Source organism: Trachypithecus francoisi, unplaced genomic scaffold (genome assembly GCF_009764315.1).
Source record: "Trachypithecus francoisi isolate TF-2019V2 unplaced genomic scaffold, Tfra_2.0 Lachesis_group20, whole genome shotgun sequence".
Lineage (NCBI taxonomy): Eukaryota > Metazoa > Chordata > Mammalia > Primates > Cercopithecidae > Trachypithecus > Trachypithecus francoisi.
In genome coordinates, this window is record NW_022681466.1 from 42,464,309 (window position 1) to 42,486,318 (window position 22,010).

Here is a 22,010-nt window from a genome sequence, read left to right on the forward strand (position 1 = left end):
ATATGCAGTGTTTGGTTTTCTGTCCTTGTGATAGTTTGCTGAGAATGATGGTTTCCAGCTTCATCCATGTCCCTGCAAAGGACATGACTCATCCTTTTTAATGACTGCCTAGTATTCCATGGTGTATATGTGCCACATTTTCTTAATCCAGTCTATGATTGATGGGCATTTGAGTTGGTTCCAAGTCATTTTGTGAATAGTGCCACAGTAAACATACGTGTGCATGTATCTTTATAGTAGCATGATTTATAATCCTTTGGGTATATACCCAGTAATGGGATTGCTGGGTCAAATGGTATTTCTAGTTCTAGATCTTTGAGGAATTGCCACACTGTTTTCCACAATGGTTGAACTAATTTACCAGCTTTTATTTTCTTATTCTAGCTCCTCTTTCTTTTCTTTTTCTTTTTTTTCTTTTTTTTTTTTTTGAGACAGAGTCTTGCTCTGTCGCCCAGGCTGGAGTGCAGTGGCCGGATCTCAGCTCACTATAAGCTCCGACTCCCGGGTTTACGCCGTTCTCCTGCCTCAGCCTCCCGAGTAGCTGGGACTACAGGCGCCCGCCATGTCGCCCGGCTAGTTTTTTGTATTTTTTATTAGAGATGGGGTTTCACTGTGTTAGCCAGGATGGTCTCGATCTCTGGACCTCATGATCCACCCATCTCGGCCTCCCAAAGTGCTGGGATTACAGGCTTACAGCCACCGCGCCCGGCCGCTCCTCTTTCTTTTCTTTTCTTTCTTTTTTTTTTTTTTTTTTTGAGACAACGTCTCACTCTTGTCCCCCAAGCTAGAGTGCAATGGCATGATCTTGGCTCACTGCAACCTCCACCTCCCAGGTTCAAGCAATTCTCCTGCCTCAGCTTCCCAAGTATCTGTGACTACAGGTGCCTGCCACCATGCCTGGCTAAATTTTGTATTTTTAGTAGAGACAGGGTGTCACCACATTGGCCAGGCTGGTCTCGAACTCCTGACCTCAGGTGATCCGCCCTCCTTGGCCTCCCAAAGTGCCGGGATTACAGTCATGAGCCACCGCGCCCGGCTGCTCCTCTTTCAATTATTTCTTTCCACATTAATATTCTTATTATGGAGAAGGAGGAAAGATGGGATAATGGCAGACCTTGACACGTTTCCTTGGGTCCTCCATAAGGAGAAAGAGCCTCCTCTAAGCCTGATAGCATGGTGCACTGAGTGAGGACAGGAGGTTGGGACATTTCCCAGAGGCTTGGGTTCAAAACCACTGAGGTATTGGGAAAGATAAAGTAACTTTTACATGGAAGGTAAAAACAAGATCCTTTCCTCAAAAGACCCACCTGGAGCCCATACTTACGCTGAGGCAACCCACAGGCCTGCAGAAAGAGTGTCTTTTTTTTTTTTTTTTGAAACACAGTTTCACTTTTGTTGTCCAGGCTGGAGTGCCATGGTGTAATCCTGGCCCACTGCAACCTCCACCTCCCAGGTTCCAGCGATTCTCCTGCCTCAGTCTCTGGAGTAGCTAGGATTACAGGCATGCGCTACTATGCCTGGCTAATTTCATAGTTTTAGTAGAGATGAGGTTTCACCATGTTGGCCAGGTTGGTTTTGAGCTCCTGACCTCAGGTGATCCACCTGCCTCGGCCTCCCAAAGTGCTGGGATTACAGGTGTGAGCCACCACGTCCGGCCAGTGTCTATTTCCTTAAGAAAAAAATATGTGTTTTTTTCCCTTAAGAAAAAAATTTATAAAAATCGAAACAGCATACAAAATCCAAAGAAAATATCCAACAGGCATGAATATAATTCATTTCCACGTATTGTCCTTGCCCCCAGGAATGTCTTTAGCACCCCCTCCCCTGCATACATTCTTTGTTGAGGATAGCATGCATTGTTAGAAGCAGTTTATCACGAATTGCAGTTTATCATGAATTTCAGTTCATAGCCATAGTGGCAGCTGTTGTGTATTGACTAGGCCTTGTGTGAAATGCTTTTTCCTCATGATCTCCTGTAATTCTCTAGAGGGTTATTGTACCCATTATATATTTGGGGAAAATCAACTAGGAAGTAGCATGGCTGGGATTCAAACCCTGTGTGGGTTGGGTACAGTGGCTCACACCTATAATCCCAGCACTTTGGGAGGCCAAGGCGGGAGAATCATTTGAGCTCAGGAGTTTAAGACCAGCCTGGGGAACATACTGAGACCTTGTCTCTACCAAAAAAATAAAAATCAGCCAGGTGTGGTGGTGTGCACCTGTAGTCCCAGCTACTCAGGAAACTGAAGCAGCAGGATCACTTGAGTCTGGGAGGACGAGGGTGCAGTGAGCTATGACTTGCCACGGCACGCCAGCCTGGGCAGCTGAGCAAGACCCTGTCTCAAAAAATAAAAACAAAGAATAAGTAAATAAAAATAAAACAAACAAAACTCCCTCATCTGTCTGAAGTCATAGCCTGGGCTCCCAATTCTTTTCCACTGTCTGTCTGCCCAGTGCCCACCATCAAAACTTTCTTGACTTGAGGTCTCAGAATCCCTAAATTACAACGCGGAGTAGCTTGTGGTTGGTTCACTTCTACAGGACCCAGAATTCTCCTGGCGCTGTGAAGTGTACACAAAGTAATGCCACATATTCCAGTCTCACCAGTCTGAAGTGGGAGGTGGGAAATGATGGGAGGGGCTTCCCAAGTGAAAGGAACTATAATCAGGCAGGGTCGCCTGGGTTACTGATTCTTGTCACCACACAGGGTTAACCCTGTAGGTAGGTCCTGCACATTCCAGGTGAGGTCGCTCACGGCTGTAATCCCAGTACTTTGGGAGGCTGAGGTGGGTGAATCACCTGAGGTCAGGAGTTTGAGACCAGCCTGGCCAACATGGTGAAACCCCATCTCTACAAATAATACAAAAAATTAGTTGGGCATGCTGCACGCCTGTAATCCCAGCTACTTGGGAGGCTGAGGCATGAGAATCACTTGAACCTGGGAGGCAGAGGTTGCAGTGAGCCGAGATCGTGCCATTGCACTCCAGCCTGGGTGACAGAGTGAGACCCTGTCTAAAAAAAAAAAAAAAAAAATCAACCAAAAAACCAAAGACAGGTGTCGTCTCTGTGGGGAAGCCAGTTCCCTGCCCACATCCAGATTCTCCTAGGACATCCTCCTCACCCCAGTGTTGACTCACTCCAGGCTCCCCAGACCCCACCTCCTGGTGGTCAGCCACTCTAGGGCCCACACTCTGCCACCAGCAGGGGCCTGCTGCCCTCATCCCACTTCCTCCCTACCTGCCCACCACCGCCTGGCAGCAAGTCATCTGTAACCCTCAGTTCACAAAAGGCCTTTATTCCCTCTTACAGTAAAAATTACTTCTCAGGCACTTCCCTTCTAAAAGAGATGACATGGTGCTTTTCATACTGTGACATCAGTGGCAATTTCTCTCACCAAAGAAGCAGGGATGGAAAGAACTCCACAGGTTTAATCTCTCAGGGGATAACTCTCAGTGCTAGAATTTCTGCTAAAGGGAATTGGAGGTTTTGTAAGCATGACAGTTTTGACACTTTCCCCACCAGCATGTCCTCCTTGCTTGCCTGGGCAGAGGGAGGGATGGGGCCCCTGAGATCTGTCATGTCTGGGAGGACTGGTGACTTTTCAGAAAAGCTGAAATGTCTAGAATTCTCTGCTGCAAGCAGGAAGCTTGCTGACCGCAGATCTGACCCAAAGACAGATGAAACCAAGGGAAATATTGCTTATGGCTGTTAGCAAACATTGCTAGAAGCGCTTTAGCAAGGCCCTGGAAAAGGGATTTGTCAAAAGTGGAGTAATATTAATCAGCCGGGCGTGGTGGCTCATGCCTGTAATCCAAGCACTTTGGGAGGCTGAGTAGGAGGCAGGAGTATCATTTGAGCCCAGGAGTTTGAGATTAGCCTGGGCAACAGAGTGAGACCCCAACTCTAAAAAAAAAAAAAGAAAAAATAGAAAAAATTAACTGGGCTTGGTGACATGTGCCTGTGGTCCCAGCTGCTTGGGAGACCAAAGTAGGAGGATTGCTTGAGCCTGAGAAGTCAGGGCTGCAGTGAGCTGTGATTGTGCCACTGCACTCCAGCCTGGGCAACAGAGCAAGATGCTGTCTTAAAAAACCAAAACCAAAAAAACGACAACTACAAAACAAGTGGCATAATAAACCAGAGGTGGAGTCTTAAATTGAAAAAGAAAGCATGTTCCCCATAGACCTGACACATTTCTCAAAATCATGCCAAATCCATGTTATTGTGGTCTGCAGTAATTTACCATATTGATAAGACTGATAATAAATATAGTAACACACAATAAAGTTGCTGTAGTCCTTTCTGCTGTGCTAAGAGCTTCATACTGATAATCTCATTTAATCCTCACAAACTTCTAATGAGAAATGCAGAAGTATTATAAAAAATGTTTACTGTCCAGGCAAGGTGGCTCATGCCTGTAATCCCAGCCCTTTGGCAGGCTGAGGCTGGAGGACTCCTTGAAGCCAGGATTTTTAGACCAGCCTGGGCAACGAAACAAGACCCTGTCTCCGTTAAAAAAACAACAACAACAATCATTAGGAGAACATAAATATAGAACACAATACATAAATAAAAGATTTAAAAATAGATTTCACCATTGCCCCCACTTTCTAACTAAACTGACCTATATTACAAAACTACTTATACTTATCAAGATATAGAAGTTTTCATACAAATTGTTAATCACACCATTCTCGTATTTTCCAAGGTTTTGTTGATGTTTAGAAATGGATGGCCGGGCTCACGTCTGTAATCCCAGCACATTGGGACACCAAGGCAAGCGGATCACCTGAGGTCAGGAGGTGAGACCAGCCTCACCAACATGGAGAAAACCCGTCTCTACTAAAAATACAAAATTATCTGGGCATGGTGGTGCATGCCTGTAATCCCAGCTACTTGGGAGACTGAGGCAGGAGAATCACTTGAACCCAGGAGGCGGAGGTTGCAGTGGGCCAAGATCACCCACTGCACTCCAGCCTGGGCGACAAGAGTGAAACTCTGTCTCAAAAAAAAAAAAAGAAAAAGAAGTGGATGGTGTAGTCTTTTGAATTCTGGCATGATTTAACTTGGGCCTTGAACTTTTCCAATACATTCTTTCAAATTGATGGCCACTGGGTAATGTATGGTCTCCATAAGAAGGGAATTTCTCTTCATACTAATAGTATTACTCATGGTGTTAAATCCTCAACCCCTGATGAACAATAACAATTACAAAATTTTTAAATGTTCTAGCTCGAATGATGCTGTTTGAAAATTTTATATACCCAGTGATATGATTTGGCTCTGTGTCCCCACCTAAATCTCATCTCAAACTGTAATCCCCAAGTGTTGAAGGAGGGATCTGGTGGGAGGTGATTTGATTATGGGGGCGGTTTCCCCATGCTATTCTCGTGATAGTGAGTTCTCATGAGATCCAATGGTTTAAAAGTGTGTGGCAGTTCCCCCTGCCTCTCTCTCTCCTGCTGCCTTGTGAAGAAGGTGCTTGCTTCCCCTTTGCCTTCTGGCATGATCAAAAGTTTCCTCAGGCTTCCCCAGCTATGCAAAACTGTGACTCAATTAAACCTCTTTCTTCATAAATTACCCAGTCTCAAGTAGTTCTTTCTTTCTTTTTTTTTTTTTTTTGAGACGAAGTCTCACTCTGTTGCCCAAGTTGGAGTGCAGGGGTGCAATCTTGGCTCACTGCAATCTCTACCTTCTGAGTTCAAGCAATTCTCCTGCCTCAGCCTCCCGAGTAGCTGGGACTACAGGCACCTGCCACTATGCCCAGCTAATTTTTGTATTTTTAGTAGAGACGGGGTTTCATTACGTTGGCCAGGCTGGTCTTGAACTCCTGACCTCGCGATCTGCCCGTCTCGGCCTCCCAAAGTGCTGGGATTACAGGCATGAGCCACCGTGGCCAGCCTCAAGTAGTTCTTTATAGCAGTGTTAAATCTGGCTAATATAGAAAATTGGTACCAGGAGTGGGGTACTGCTATAAAGATACCTGAAAATGTGGAAGTGACTTTGGAACTGGGTAATGGGCAGAGGTTGGTAAAATTTGGAGGACTCAGAAGAAGACAAGAAGATGGTTGGACACGGGGACTCATGCCTGCAATCCCAGCAGTTTGGGAGGCCAAGGTGTGAGGATTACTTGAGCTCAGGAGTTCAAGACTAGCCTGGCCAACATGGTGAAACCCTGTCTGTACTAAAAATAAAAAAAAAATAGCTGGCCATGGTGGTGCATGCCTGTAATCCCAGCTACTCAGGAGGTTGAGGCATAAAAATTGCTTTAACTCAGAAGGCGGAGATTGCAGTGTGCTGAGATCACGCCACTGCACTCCAGCCTGGGCAACAGAGTGAGACTCTGTCTCAAAAAACAAAAACAAACCCAAGAAGAAGACAGGAAGATGTGGAAAAGTTTGGAACTTCCTAGAGACTTGTTAAATGGTTTTGACCAAAATGTTGATAGTGATATGGACAATGAAATCCATGCTGAGGTGGTCTCAGATGGAGATAATGAACTTATTGGGAACTGAAGTAAAGGTCACTCTTGCTATACTTTAGTGAAGAGTCTGGTGGTATTTTACTCCTGCCCTAAGGATCTGTGAAACTTTGATCTTGACAGATATGATTTAGGGTATCTGGCATAAGAAATTGTTAAGCAGCAAAGTGTTCAAGAGGTGGGCTGGCTACTCCTAACAGCATACAGTCATGTGCATTTACAAAGGGATGATCTGAAATTGGAATTTATATTTAAAAGGGAAGCAGAGCATAAATTGGAGCTGGATGTGGTGGCTCACTCCTGTAATCTCAGCACTTTGGAAGGCTGAAGCAGGCAGATCACGAGGTCAGGAGTTCAAGACCAGCCTGGCCAACAAAGTGAAACCCCATCTCTGAAAACAAATACAAAAATTAGCTGGGCACAGTGGTGTGCACCTGTAGTCCCAGCTACTCAGGAGACTGAAGCAGGAGAATTGCTTGAACCCAGGAAGAGGAGGTTGCAGTGAGCCGAGATCATGCCACTGCACTCCAGTCTGGGTGACAGAGTGAAACTCCATCTCAAAAAAAAAAAAAAAAAAAAGTTTGGAAAGTTTGCAGCCTGACCATGTGGTAGAAAAGGAAATTGCTGCCAGGCACGGTGGCTCACGCCTGTAATCCCAGCACTTTGGGAGGCCGAGGTGGGCGGATCACGAGGTCAGGAGATCAAGATCATCCTGGCAAACACAGTGAAACCCCATCTCTATTAAAAATACAAAAATTAGCCGGGCGTGGTGGCAGTCGCCTATAGTCCTAGCTACTTGGGAGGCTGAGGCAGGAGAATGGCGTGAACCCAGGAGGCAGAGCTTGCAGTGAGCTGAGATCGCGCCACTGCACTCTAGCCTGAGCAACAGAGCGAGACTCCATCTCAAAAAAAAAAGAAAAAGAAAAAGAAAATTGCTGGGGAGAAATTCAAGCCACTGGGCTGCATAAATTTGCATAAGTAAAGAGAAACTGAATGTGAATAGCCAAGACAATGAGGCAAATGTCTCCAGAGCATTTCATAAATCATGGCAGCTCTTCTGTCACAGGCCTGGAGGCCTAGGAGGGAAAAATGGTTTTCTGGGCCAGACCCAGGGCCTTGCTGCTCTGTGCAGTCTCAAGACACAGTGCCACACATCCCAGTTGTTCCAGCTCCAGCCATGGCTAAAAGGGGCCAAGGTGCAGCTCAGGCCGTTGCTTCAGATGGTGTAAGCCCCAAGTCTTGGCAGCTTCCATGTGGTGTTGGGCCTGTAGGTGTACAGAAGACAAGAGTTGAGCTTTGGGAGCCTCCACCTAGATTTCAGAGGATGTATGGAAATGCTTGGATATCTAGGCAGTAGTCTGCTGCAGGGATGGAGCCCTTATGGAGAACCTCTATTAGGGCAATGCAGAGGGGAAATGCAGGGTTGGAGCCCCCTACACAGAGTCCCCACTGGGGCACTGCCTAGTGGAGCTGTGAGAAGAGGGCTACCATCCTCCAGACCCCAGAATGGTAGATCCACTGACAGTTTGCACTATGTGCCTGGAAAAACTGCAGGCACTCAATGCCAGCCTGTGAAAGCAGTTGTGGGGGCTGTACCTGGCAGACCCATGGGGGTGGAGCTGCCCAAGGTCTTGGTAGCCCACCACTTGCATCAGCATTCCCTGGATGTGAGTCATGAGTCAAAGAAAATTATTTTGGAGCTTTAAGATTTAACGACTGCCCTGTTGGTTTTGGACTTGCATGGGGCCTGTAGCCCCTTTGTTTTGGCTGATTACTCCACTTGGAATGGGAGCATTTACCCACTGCCTGTACCCCCATTGTATCTTGGAAGTAACTAACTTGCTTTTGATTTTCCAGGCTTGTAAACAAAAAGGACTTGCCTTGTCTCAGATGAGACTTTTGACTTGAACTTTTTGGTTAATGCTAGAATGCGTTAGGACTGTGGGGGACTGTTGGGAAGGCATGAGTATGGTTCTTTTTTTTTTTTTTTTTTTGAGACAGTGTCTCACTCTGTTGCCCAGGCTGGAGTGCAGTGGTGCAATCTTGGCTCACTGCAACCTCCACCTCCTGGGTTCAAGCAATTCTCCTGCCTTAACCTCCTGAGTAGCTGGGATTACAGGCATATCACCACACCCGGCTAATTCTTGTATTTTTAGTAGAGATCTGGTTTCACTATGTTGGCCAAGCTGGTCTCGAACTCCACACCTCAAGTGATCCACCTGCCTTGGCCTGCCAAACTTCTGGGATTATAGGCATGACCTACCATGCCTGGCCTGATTGTATTTTGAAATGTGAGAAGGACATGAGATTTGGGAGGGGCCAGGAACGGAATGACATGGTTTGGCTCTGTGTCCCCACCCATATCTCATCTTGAATTGTAATCCTCAAGTGTCAGGGGAGGGACCTGTAGGAGGTGATTGGATCATGGGGACAGTTTCCCCCATGCTGTTCTCATGATAGTTCTCACAAGATCTGATGGTTTAAAAGTGTGTGGTGGTTACCCCCAACCCCTGCTACCTTGTAAAAAAGGTACTCTCTTCACCTTCCCCTTCTTCCATGATTGTAAGCTTCCTGAGGCCTTCCAGCCATGTGGAACTGCAACTTAATTAAACTTCTTTTCTTTTCTTTTCTTTTCTTTTCTTTCTTTCTTTCTTTTTTTTTTTGAGATGGAATCTTGTTCTGTCACTCAGGCTGGAGTACAGTGGCACAATCTCGGCTCACTGCAGCTTCTACCTCTCAGGCTCAAGTAATTCTCCTGCCTCAGCCTCCCAAGTAGCTGGGATTACAGGTGCCAACCATAATGCCCAGCTAATTTTTGTGTTTTTTTTTTTTTTGAAACAGAATTTCACTCTTGTTGCCCAGGCTAGAGTGCAATGGCATGATCTTGGCTCACTGCAACCTCCGCCTCCCAGGTTCAAGTGACTCTCCTGCCTCAGCCTCCTGAGTAGCTGGGATTACAGGTGCCCATCACCATGCCCAGCTAATTTTTGTATTTTTAGTAGAGATGGGGTTTCATTATGTGGGTGAGGCTGGTCTTGAACTCCTGACCTCAGGTGATCCCCCCGCCTTGGCCTCCCAAAGTGCTGGGATTACAAATGTGAGCCACCATGCCCAACCTAAACCTCTTTTCTTTATATATACCTAAGACTACCAGTCTTAGGTAGTCCTTTATAGCAGTGTGAAAATGGACTTATACACCATATATATAAAATATAGATAGAGATTTTATATGTTTATAGATATTTATATATATTATTTATATATAATATTTAATAGTTCTCAATAACAAAAATTATCTAATTCATTCATTTAACTTTATTCTTCCACAAAACTTTAATAAATACCATCTGGTGAAGGTGTAATTGCCTGATGAGTTCTTCTTGCCTGCTGCACAAACAAAAATCAATTCACTGAGATGACAGCATTGCAAAAAGAGAGTTTACTTGGCATGCAGTCAGCCACACCACATGGGGAATGAAATTTATTACTCAAATCAATGTCCCTGAAGGCTATGACGTTAAGGGTTTTGTGGGAAATTTGGTGGGCAGGGGACTCGGGAGTGGGTGTTACTGATTGGTTGAGGATAAAATCACAGGGGTGTGGAAAACAGTCTTCATGAGTTGAGTCCACCTCTGCATGGAGCCACAGAATCAGCTGACTCATGAGTCATGGGTCCAGGTGGGGTCAGTCCGAAAGATCTCCAAAACACCAATTGTAGGTTTTACAATAGTGATGTTATCTACAGTGTTTCCAGAAAGGGGTTCTGATCCAGACCCCAAGAAAGGGTTCTTGGATCTCACACAAGAAAGAATTCAGGGTGCGTCCACAGAGTAGAGTGAGCACAAGTTTATTAGAGAAGTAAAGAAGCAAAAGAATGACTACTCCATAGGCAGAGCAGCCCTGAGGGCTGCTGGTTGGCTATTTTTAAGGTTATTTCTTGATCGTACGCTAAACAAGGGGTTGATTACTCCTAAATTTTCTGGGAAAGGGGCGAGGAGTTCCCAGAACTAATGGTTCCTCCCCATTTTAGACCACATAGGGTAACTTCTGGACATTGCCATGGCATTTGTATACTGTCATGGTGCTGGTGGGAGTGTCTTTTAGCATGCTAATGCATTATATTAGCATAATGAGCAGTGAAGATGGTCAGTGGTCACTTTTGTTGCCATCTTGGATTTAATGGGTTTGGGCTGGTTTCTTTACTGCATCCTGTTTTATCAGTGGGTTCTTTGTGACCTGTATCTTGTGTCAACCTCCTATCTCATCCTGTGGCTAAAAATCCACAACCTCTTGAGAATGCAGCCCAGCAGGTCTCAGCCTTATTTTACCCAGCCCCTGTTCAAGATGGAGTCGGTCTGGTTCCAACACCTCTGACATACTTGCCCCTGCCTTTTACAAGGGGACTAAGTGTTGTAGAGGGATGAAGATCCATCATCAGTAACTTCTTTGGGCTGAATAGGGGTGGTGATATTCCTGCCTAACTATTAGGGTCTCTTTTATTCAGGGTAGAAAGGAGCTCAGTCAGAAAGCGTTAGTATGGTGAGGGCCATTCATAACTCTGAGTTCTGACAAAAAGTGGTATCTGGAAGATTAATAAGTGTTCAATTTAAGAAAATGTTGGCTGGGCACAATGGCTCATGACTGTAATCCCAGGGCTTTGGGAGGCCAAGGCAGGCAGATCACCTGAGATCAGGAGTTCAAGACCAGCCTGACCAACATAGAGAAACCCTGTCTCTACTAAAAATACAAAATTAGCTAGGTGTGGTGGCACATGTCTGTAATCCCAGCTGCTCGAGAGGCTGAGGCAGGAGAATCGCTTACAGTGAGCCAAGATTGCACCACTGCACTCCAGCCTGAGCAACAAGAGCAAAACTCCATCTCAAAAAAAAAAAAGAAAGAAAGAAAAGAAAATGTTGAATGGGTTTATCCTGCATTCCTACATACAAAGAGTACAACAGTCATATATTCCATAATAGTAAAACAAAATAGATAAAATAATTCCAAGTAAACTAAAAAGGAAGGCTTTCCATGAATTGGGCAATGGTTGGAACCAAGCTGATACGGAGTTGCTAGCCAATCCCAATACATGCCCAGAATTTTAAACTGATTCCACATTTTTATATCTCCCATTCCTCCTGTTTCTGCTGAGCAGCAGACAGAGATCATGGTTCACAAAAATAATCAGGGTCAGTCTAAATAGCAGAAAATGTCAGGTGTGATGGCTCACGCCTGTAATTCCAACATTTTGGGAGGCTGAGGAAGGTGGATCACTTGAGGCCAGGAGTTTAAGACCAGAGTACCCTACATGGTAAAACCCCATCTGTACTAAAAGTACAAAAATTACCTGGCTATGATGGTGGGTGTCTGTAATCCCAGCTACTCGGGAGGTCAAAGCATGAGAATCACTTGAACCCAGGAGATGGAGGTTGCAGTGAGCCGAGATCATGTCGCTGCACTCCAGCCTGGGTGACAAAGTGAGATTCTGTCTCAAAAAATAGCCAGACACAGTGGCAGGCACCTGTAGTCCCAGCTACTCGGGAGGCTGAGGCAGGAGAGTGGCATGAACCCCTGGAGGCGGAGCTTGCAGTGAGCCAAGATCGTGCCACTGCACTCCAGCCTGGGCGACAGAGTGAGACTTCATCTCAAAATAAATAAATAAAAATAAAATTTAAAAAGCAGAAAAAATTCAAAAACAATGGATGAGACCAGACTCTAATAACAGATATGTACCAGTCCATTTTCACAGTGCTGATAAGGATATACCCGAGACTGGGCAATTTACAAAAGAAAGAGAGGTTTAATGGACTTACAGTTCCACATGGCTGGAGAGGCCTTGCAATCACGATGGAAGGCAAGGAGCAGCAAGTCACGTCTTACACGAATGGCAGCAGGCAAAGAGAGCGCTTGTGCAGGGAAAGACCCCTTATAAAACCATCAGCTTTCATGAGACTTATTCACTATCATGAGAACAGCATGGGAAAGGCCTGCCCCCATGATTCAATTCCTTCACACCAGGCCCCTCCCACAATGTGTGGGAATTCAAGATGAGATTTGGGTGGGGACACAGCCAAACCACATCAAGGTATACCATAGTTTTTGATACATAGTTTTTTCTCTCTCTCATCTCCCATTTTTATTAAATTAAAACAAATCATGGTAGGACTGATTTGTTTGCAAAACAAGCTTTAGTCTTATGATACTTGGCATATTGTTCACATAATGTGCAGCAAGAATAATTATTTGCTATATAGGCTTCTTTTAAATTTGGCTTTGATTGCCAGGTGTGGCGGTTCACACCTGTAATCCCAGAACTTTGGGAGACTGAGGCAGGTGGATCACCTGAAGTCAGGAGTTCAAGACTAGCTTGACCAACATGGAGAAACCCCATCTGTACTAAAAATACAAAATTAGCTGGGCGTGGTGGTGCATGCCTGTAATCCCAGCTACTTGGGAACCTGAGGCAGGAGAATTTCTTGAACCCAGGAGGCGGAGCTTGCGGTGAGCAGAGATCATGCCATTGCACTCCAGCCTGGGCAACAAGAGCAAAACTCCATCTCAAAATAATAACAATAATAATAATAATAGAAAAATAAAATTGGCTTTGATGGAACTTTGTTCTATAAGGACTCTTAGATTAGAGTTTTTAAGGCCTTGAGCCCAGCCACTGATTAATCTGTGCCTGCAAATACCTATATGAGTTGGGTAAATTTCTCTCTTCTTGAGGTCCCAAAATAACTTGAGGCTTCTGGGCCTGTCAGAAAGTGACATTCTTTACTTGCCACAAGTCAGAAACCCTGTACAGGGATTGTATAGACAAGGTATGATGGCAGTTTTCCTAAGGGGCTTTTATTGGCTTGATATGTCAACTTTGATTCCTTTAAAGCAGTCTGTTTGTATTTGAAAGCACTCCAGGTAAAATAACCTGATACAAAAGAAAAACAGATTCTTATTGCACTTATGCAAATAGCTATATTGCCATAAGTTAAGAATACTAGTCCAGATGTGGTGGCTCACACTGGCAATCCCAGCACTTTGCGGGGCTGATGTGGGAGGATCACTTGTGCCCAGGAGTTTGAGACCAGATTGGCCAACATAGTGAGACCTCATCTCTACAAAAAAATAAAACAAAATTAGCTGGGCGTGGTGATACACAATTGTAACCCCAGATACTTGGAAGGCTGAGGTGAGTGGATCACTTGAGCCTGTGAGGCTGAGGCTATAGTGAGCTGTGACGATTGTGACCATGCCACTGAACTTCAGCCTGGATGAGAGAGAAACGCCCTGTCCAGACAAACAAACAAACAAACAAACAAATAAAAAACCAACCAACCGCCGGGCGCGGTGGCTCAAGCCTGTAATCCCAGCACTTTGGGAGGCCGAGACGGGCGGATCACGAGGTCAGGAGATCGAGACCATCCTGGCTAACATGGTGAAACCCCGTCTCTACTAAAAACTACAAAAAACTAGCCAGGCGAGGTGGCGGTGCCTATAGTCCCAGCTACCCGGGAGGCTGAGGCAGGAGAATGGTGTGAACCCGGGAGGCGGAGCTTGCAGTGAGCTGAGATCCGGCCACAGCACTCCAGCCTGGGTGACAGAGCGAGACTCCGTCTCAAAAAAAAAAAAAAAAAAACCAACCAAACAAACAAACAAAAAACACTCATGAATACTCACAAATAGTTTCCAGATTCTGGAAAAATCAGGTAGAGAGAAAGAAATATGCTCCAAATTCTGCTCATAGGAGTATACTTTACTTAATTGTTAAAAGCTGTAAATAATTCAAAAGAAGAGTTTTCTTGACTCTGAAAAACAAAACAGAGAGGATCAGCAATGTTTGAAGCAAAAAGTCATAAGAAGATTATTTTGGTCTTTTATTAATTTAGTCTATGCAATTAAGTCCTGTTTTGCTTGATGTTTATGAACACAGTTTTCCAAGAGAGTCTTGGAAATTTTTCCCCTCTACTTTAATGGCACACTTTCAAAAGTTAGCAGAGACCTGGATTTAAGAGTCAGAGTCCTATAGCTAATTATAAAACATCTTTTGAACAGGATCAAAACAAGACAACAATTGTCTGTGGATGACAAAAGGTCTTAGGGGAGCCACATTCAAAGACACAATTGACAAAGAAATTTGGTCACTTCTGTGGTATACAACAATTTTACATAAAAATTATAATTATTACTGATAACTTACACTAACTCATATCAGAACTATAGGAGTTTCCCATAATTTTATACTATGTATCAATAACATACTTATACAGATAAATCCCAAAGAAAGCCAAACACCATTTCATATTTGACAGTGCTTCCAGTATGATTTTAATATACCACATAGGTCAAATCTGTTTTCTTTTTTTTTTTTTTTGAGACAGTTTCACTCTGTCCCCCAGGCTGGAATGCAGTGACGCAGTCTCACTCTGTCCACCAGGCTGGAATGCAGTACATAATCTCGGCTCACTGCAGTCTTCACCTCACATGTTCAAGTGATTCTTGTGCCTCAGCCTCCTGAGTATCTGGGACTAGAAGCACACACCACCATGACTGGCTAATTTTTGTATTTTTAGTAGAGATGGGGTTTTGCCACATTGGCCAGGCTTGTCTCAAACTACTGGCCTGAAGTGATCCACTGGCCTCGGCCTCCCAAAGTGCTAGAATTACAGGCATGAGCCACTGCACCTGGTCCAAATATGTCATTTTTGGATTTTACAGGACTTAATATCTAAAAGGATTAATCAGGTCAGAAAAAGACATAATTTAAAATTTGATTTTGGAAAGTTTATCAAATATCAAATATTTAAAATACTGATATTATAAATAAAATCCTAGATCAACATAAGTCATTATTTAGCCAAAATCATAACTCAAAGGTTTTTTTTTTTTTTTTTTTTTTTTTTTTGAGACGGAGTCTTGCTCTGCCACCCAGGCTGGAGTGCAGTGGCCGGCTCTCAGCTCACTGCAAGCTCCGCCTCCCGGGTTCACGCCATTCTCCTGTCTCAGCCTCCCGAGTAGCTGGGACTACAGGCGCCCGCCTCGTCGCCCGGCTAGTTTTTTTGTATTTTTTAGTAGAGACGGGGTTTCACCATATTAGCCAGGATGGTCTCGATCTCCTGACCTCGTGATCCACCCGTCTCGGCCTCCCAAGTGCTGGGATTACAGGCTTGAGCCACCGCGCCCGCCTTTTTTTTTTTTTTTTTTTTTGAGACGGAGTCTCACTCTGTGGCCCAGGCTGGAGTGCAGTGGCTGGATCTCTGCTCACTGCAAGCTCCGCCTCCCGGGTTTACGCCATTCTCCTGCCTCAGTCTCCCAAGTAGCTGGGACTACAGGCGCCCACCACCTCGCCCAGCTAGTTTTTTTGTATTTTTTAGTAGAGGCGGGGTTTCACTGCGTTAGCCAGGATGGTCTCGATCTCCTGACCTTGTGATCCGCCCGTCTCGGCCTCCCAAAGTGCTGGGATTACAGGCTTGAGCCACCGCGCTCCGCCAACTCAAAGATTTTTAAAAGACAAAAACCTTTACTCACTGATAGAGGAAGATGTAGCTTTCCAAAAAAATTCTTTTTAATTTCTCTTCTTTTTCCTGTAGTTTATTCAAAAGGTAAGCAAAAATCTTTCATTATCTTTTAATATTACGTGAAAATTTTATTCAAGAGAGAAAGCCAAATTTCACCTTTGCATTAGTGTACTATTAATGTCAAACCCAATTCTTAATAAAAGCTGTAGACAAATTTATTTAATTTTAATTAGTTTGACCATAAGGTAAGATTATGATAAGCCTTTTATAGCCCTTTACAATTTTCTGTTTAAGGATCAAATTGGCCAGGCGCAATGGCTCAAGCCTGTAATCCCAGCACTTTGGGAGACTGAGCTGGGTGGATCACTTGAGGTCAGGAGTTTGAGACCAGCCTGGCCAATATGGTGAAATCCCATCTGTACTAAAAATACAAAAACTAGCCAGGCATAGTGGTACACACTTGTAATCCCAGCTACTTGGGAGGCTGAGGCATGAGAATCGCTTGAACCTGGGAGGTGGAGGTTGTAGTGAGCCCAGATTGCACCACTGTATTCCAGCCTGGGCAACAGAGCAAGACTCTGTGTCAAAAAAAAAAAGGATCAAATCAAAGCCCTAAGAAAACTGTTGTGGTTTTATTTCAATGTTCAATTTATGGAAAAACTGAATGATACCCCTTTAACTTAGACAATATGTTCACACATAGAATTTGTTTTATAAGATTAATCTTTCGGCCGGGCGCGGTGGCTCAAGCCTGTAATCCCAGCACTTTGGGAGGCCGAGACGGGCGGATCACGAGGTCAGGAGATCGAGACCATCCTGGCTAATACGGTGAAACCCTGTCTCTACTTAAAAATACAAAAAACTAGCCGGGCGACGAGGCGGGCGCCTGTAGTCCCAGCTACTCAGGAGGCTGAGGCAGGAGAATGGCATAAACCCGGGAGGCGGAGCTTGCAGTGAGCTGAGATCCGGCCACTGCACTCCAGCCTGGGTGGCAGAGCAAGACTCCGTCTCAAAAAAAAAAAAAAAAAAAAAAAAAAAAAAAAATAAGATTAATCTTTCACAAACCTTTCACAACTTACTCAAAACTTTAGCTTTATCCTGTCGAATTTAAAACAATCCTTTAACTCTCTAAATTAGGCCAAAAAACCTATATTCCCATATCTTCTTTACCAAAAACACATTCTACTTTCCTTACATACTTTGCATGTAAAACTGTTTCTCCAGTACTCTCAATTACATATGTTACAATATTACCTCTTAGTTACTTTTATTCTTGGTGAAAAACCTGGCAAGTAAGAGATTTTATTTATGTACCAGGTGTGGAGTCTAGAACACCAGCTAAATACAGAGAAGGTCTGACTCTTCTCAGCATAGCTAGGGGACATAGATAACTCCACTTCCTCAGCTCTTTGCTCCAAAGCAGGTAAGTTGAACAATTATCACATTAAAGAAGCAATTTATAACATTAAACCATTTAGCAAATGTGTCAGAGGTGCTGCAACCAGAGCAACTATTCTTTTTAATAGGAGCTGGGTAAAATGAGGCTGAGACCTTCTGAATTGCATTCCCAGGTTAGGCATTCTTAGTCACAGAATAGGAGATCAGCACAAGATATAGGTCACAAAGACCCAAGTGATAAAACAGGATGCAATAAAGAAACCACTCAAAACTTGCCAAAACTGAGATGACAAGTGACCTCTGGAATGTCTTCATTGCTCATTATATGCTAATTATAATGGATTAGCATGCTAAAAGACACTCCCACCAGTGCCATGACAGTTTACAATACCATGGCAACATCTGAAAGTTATATGGACTGCCTCAGTTTCAAGAATTCCTTCCCCTTTCCCAGAAAACTCATGAATAATCAACTCATTGTTTAGCATACGATCAGGACATAACCAGAAAAACAGCCAACAGCAGCGCTCGGGGCTGCTATGCCTCTTGAGTAACCATTCTTCTGTTTCTTCACTTCTCTAATAAAGGTGTCTTCGCTGTACTCTGTGGACACATCCTGAGTTCTTTCTTGTGTGAAATCCAAGAACCCTCTCTTGGGGTCTGTATCGGGACCCCTTTTCCAGGAACATCTTGACCCTTTTCCAGGAACATCTTCCTGGCAAAGCACAAAAAGACATTACCAGATAGACCCTTGGCCCGAAAGAAAATCATCTGTGCAGCACTAATTGACCGACTTTGGGTAAGTAACGGGTACATTTTATCCTGGTTAAGGGACAAAAAGTTGGGTTAGAAGCCCAACTTCGAAGGGTTAGATTCCCCCCTAAGACATAGTGGGTTAGAGGTCCTCCTCAGTAAGGCCCCTCTTAGTTAAAAATGGATCTAGTGGCTGGGCGCAGTGACTCATGCCTGTAACCTCAGCACTTTGGGAGGCTGAGGCAGGTAGATAACTTGAGGTCAGGAGTTCGAGACCAGCCTAGCCAACATCATGAAACCCCGTCTCTACTAAAAATACAAACATTAGCCAGGCATGGTGGTGTGCACCTGTAATCCTAGCTACTGAAGAGGCTGAGGTAGGAGAATCACTTGAACCTGGGGGGTGGAGGTTGCAGTGAGCCGAAATAGTGCTACTGTACTCCAGCCTGGGCTACAGAGCGAGATTGTCTAAAAAAAAAAAAAAAAGAATTTGGCACTATGGGATGCTAACAGCTATTCTCTTTGGATTAATCCACCTTGTGTTCTTTGCTGATGACTGCGGGTTTTTTCCTCCATCAAAGGGAAAATTGAGATCTGAGGGGACTCCTGGAAAAGATCCCTTTGTTACTGACAAGCAGTCACCTGAACTTTTGTTTCAGTGTTGCTTTGATGGTGGGTCTTTCTATGGCCTTCCGGTGCTTCTCATCTCCCCTTCTCTGCCACAGGCAATGCTTTACTCCCTCCACTTTCCTCTCTCTGTCTTCCTTTCCTTTCCTTTCCCTTTTCTATCTTTTCTGTCACACAGGGTGACTGTCCACTCTTCCGTCTTGCCCAGAGACCACATGTTGAAACTCCTGGTTTGGAGATCCTTCCACTCCACTTTGAGTAGATCAAAGATAACAGGGGCCAACAGAAGCAAGTTTGAGCCTTGCCAGGTGGATATTGGGTGCTCAGCGGGGTGGCTAGTATCTATGTTTTGTCACATGTATTTTGCTCCAGCCAGAATGAAAAATGTTAATTTGATTTCTCCATGCAGCCTCTTGGGCAGCATCTTGCAAAATTGAGAGGCTTTTGCTTATGGTTCCATGAAACAGAAAAAGATGATTCTCTTTTGTCGCATGGCTTGGCCCCCGTAGCTATGGCACAGCAAGCAGGGCCACCAAAGTCACACAGAGAAAGGGAACCTAGAAACTTGGCATGCTGGCAAAAGGGTAAGGATTTCTTACCAGTCAGAGACCAGGTGCAGTGACTCACACCTGTAATCCCAGCACTCTGGGAGGCTGAGGTGGGAGGATCACCTGCGATTGGGAGTTTGAGACCAGCCTGGGCAACATGGTGAAACCTCATCTCTACAAAAAGAACCACAAAAATTAGTTGGGTGTGGTGGTACACGCCTGTAGTCCCAGCTATTTGGAGGGCTGAGGTGGAAGGATCACTTGAAGCAGGGAGGTGGAGGTTGCAGTGGGCAGAGATCTTGTCACTGCACCCCAGCCTAGGTGACAGAGAGATACCTTGTCTAAAAAAAAAAAAAAAAAATTCTTACCAGTCAAGCTTCTGGCCTCTCTCTGTGTGCAAAATGGTTGAATAAATGGTTAAAAAAAAAATACTGTGTTTCCTCTGCAAGGTTTTGATTAATAGGAAAAATTATTTGTGAGGCTAGTCTTAGGCTGTAGTGAATCTGGTGTACCTTGTGTCATGAATTTGTCTTTCTGTGTTGTTCTGTCATGAAGAGAGGGGTACCACAGGATAGAATGTGGACTTGGGACCCCTATAAGCCCACTATTCAAGCTGGCCCATCAGATTTCCAGTCTTGAATTTTCCTTTCTTAGAGTTACTTTTGGAGATTCCAGATCTTATAAAACCGCTCACCATCTCTTTGAAAATACCTCCTATGCCCATGATTAAGTCACAACTTTAGTTAAGGCTCATTGGTTTCACCTAGGAGATTGCCATTGGTAAAGTTCAAAAGCCAGAAATACTGTCTGTTTGTCCCGGCTAGAGTCTGGTAATAAGAGATTTGGTTAAAACTCAGCTAAATTAAAAGTGGATATTCAAGCTACACATCTATCTGTCTGTCTATCTATCTATCTATCTATCTATCTATCTATCTATCTATCTATCTATCTAGATACCTATTATTTGAGATGACATCTCCCTCTGTCGCCCAGGCTGGAGTGTAATGGCATGATCTCTGCTTACTGCAAGCTCCACCTCTCAGATTCAAGCAATTCTCCTGCCTCAGCTGGGATTACAGGCATCTGCCACCATGCCCGGCTGATTTTTGTATTTTTAGTAGAGACGGAGTTTCACTGTGTTGACCAGGTTGGTCTCGAACTCCTGACCTCAAGTGATCCACCTGCCTCCAGCTCCCAAAGTGCTGGGATTACAGGCCTGAGCCACCTCACTCAGCCAACTATGCATCTATCTAAAAGGCCTTTACAGTTTCTTTCTCTTCTTAAATCAAATATTTCTTTTTAAAAAGTTTTTTTCTTCTCAGTCAACTGAATTGTTTTCTCCATTTTGTCTTCTTGTCACTCTTGATGCCCACATGAGAAGACCTGAGATAATTTCTAGGAACCTGAGACAGACCCCGTTTTGGGAAAAACCTGTTTTCCTCATGGAATGCCAGAAGTTGAAAGCGGAGAGATCCCTCTCAAAATCTAACGCTCTGCTCTGTTATGCATTGCATTACTTGATGTTTTTGACTTTTGGGGGTATCAGAAATGACTGCATTATGAGAGAGCTTTTAGTATTGGTATGTAACAACTTGGTGGGAAATATACTTTTAGGGATGGCTAATGGCAGCTATGGGGGGTACTCGGCTCTTTCTATGTTTGGATCAGAGTCATCTTCTTGGAAGTTACATGCTTTCCTGACCCTATTCCTCAAAGGGCTCCAACCTGAAGTTAGTAATCCAGTTAAGAAACTTAAAAACTGGGCCAAGTGGCTCACGCCTATAATCCCAGCACTTTGGGAGGCTGAGAAGGGTGGATCACTTGAGGACAGGAGTTCGAGACCAGCCTGGGCAACATGGTGAAACCCCATCTCTACTAAAAATACAAAAATTAGCCGGGCCTGGTGGCGGGTGCCTGTAATCCCAGCTACTCGGGAAGCTGAGGCACGAGAATTGCTTGATCCTGGGAGCTCGAGGCTGTAGTGAGCCAAGATCACGGCACTACACTCCAGCCTAGGTGACAGAGTGAGATCCTGTCTTAAAAAAAAAAAAAAGGCCGGGCGCGGTGGCTCAAGCCTGTAATCCCAGCACTTTGGGAGGCCGAGACGGGCGGATCACAAGGTCAGGAGATCGAGACCATCCTGGCTAACATGGTGAAACCCCGTCTCTACTAAAAATACAAAAATTAGCCGGGCCTGGTGGCGGGTGCCTGTAATCCCAGCTACTCGGGAAGCTGAGGCACGAGAATTGCTTGATCCTGGGAGCTCGAGGCTGTAGTGAGCCAAGATCACGGCACTACACTCCAGCCTAGGTGACAGAGTGAGATCCTGTCTTAAAAAAAAAAAAAAGGCCGGGCGCGGTGGCTCAAGCCTGTAATCCCAGCACTTTGGGAGGCCGAGACGGGCGGATCACAAGGTCAGGAGATCGAGACCATCCTGGCTAACATGGTGAAACCCCGTCTCTACTAAAAATACAAAAAAAAAAAAAAAAAAAAGCTCTTCTTCTGTGTGCATATTTATATGTGTTGTGTGTATCATGTTTATATAAAAGATCTCTAGTTAATTTGTTTAAAGAAAAATAAGCACTTAAGTATTTCTCAGAAAAGTAGAAACTTTAATGCCTTTTAGTTCACATGACTTAAATAATCTTTGGGAGATAGATAGTTTTTTTTTTTTTTTTTTTTTTTTTGAGGCAGAGT

At 44.4% G+C, this 22,010-nt stretch overlaps 1 protein-coding gene across 1 annotated transcript in view; it reads left to right on the plus strand.

The window, feature by feature from the left end:
• The first annotated feature begins 17,985 nt into the window (after positions 1 to 17,985).
• PECAM1 (platelet and endothelial cell adhesion molecule 1) overlaps positions 17,986 to 22,010 on the plus strand; it is a 101,453-nt gene continuing 97,428 nt past the window's right edge. Inside the window, exon 1 of the mRNA XM_033183966.1 lies at positions 17,986 to 18,184. The gene's annotated coding sequence lies outside the window, so the exon portion shown is untranslated. The remainder of the gene's footprint in view (positions 18,185 to 22,010) is intronic.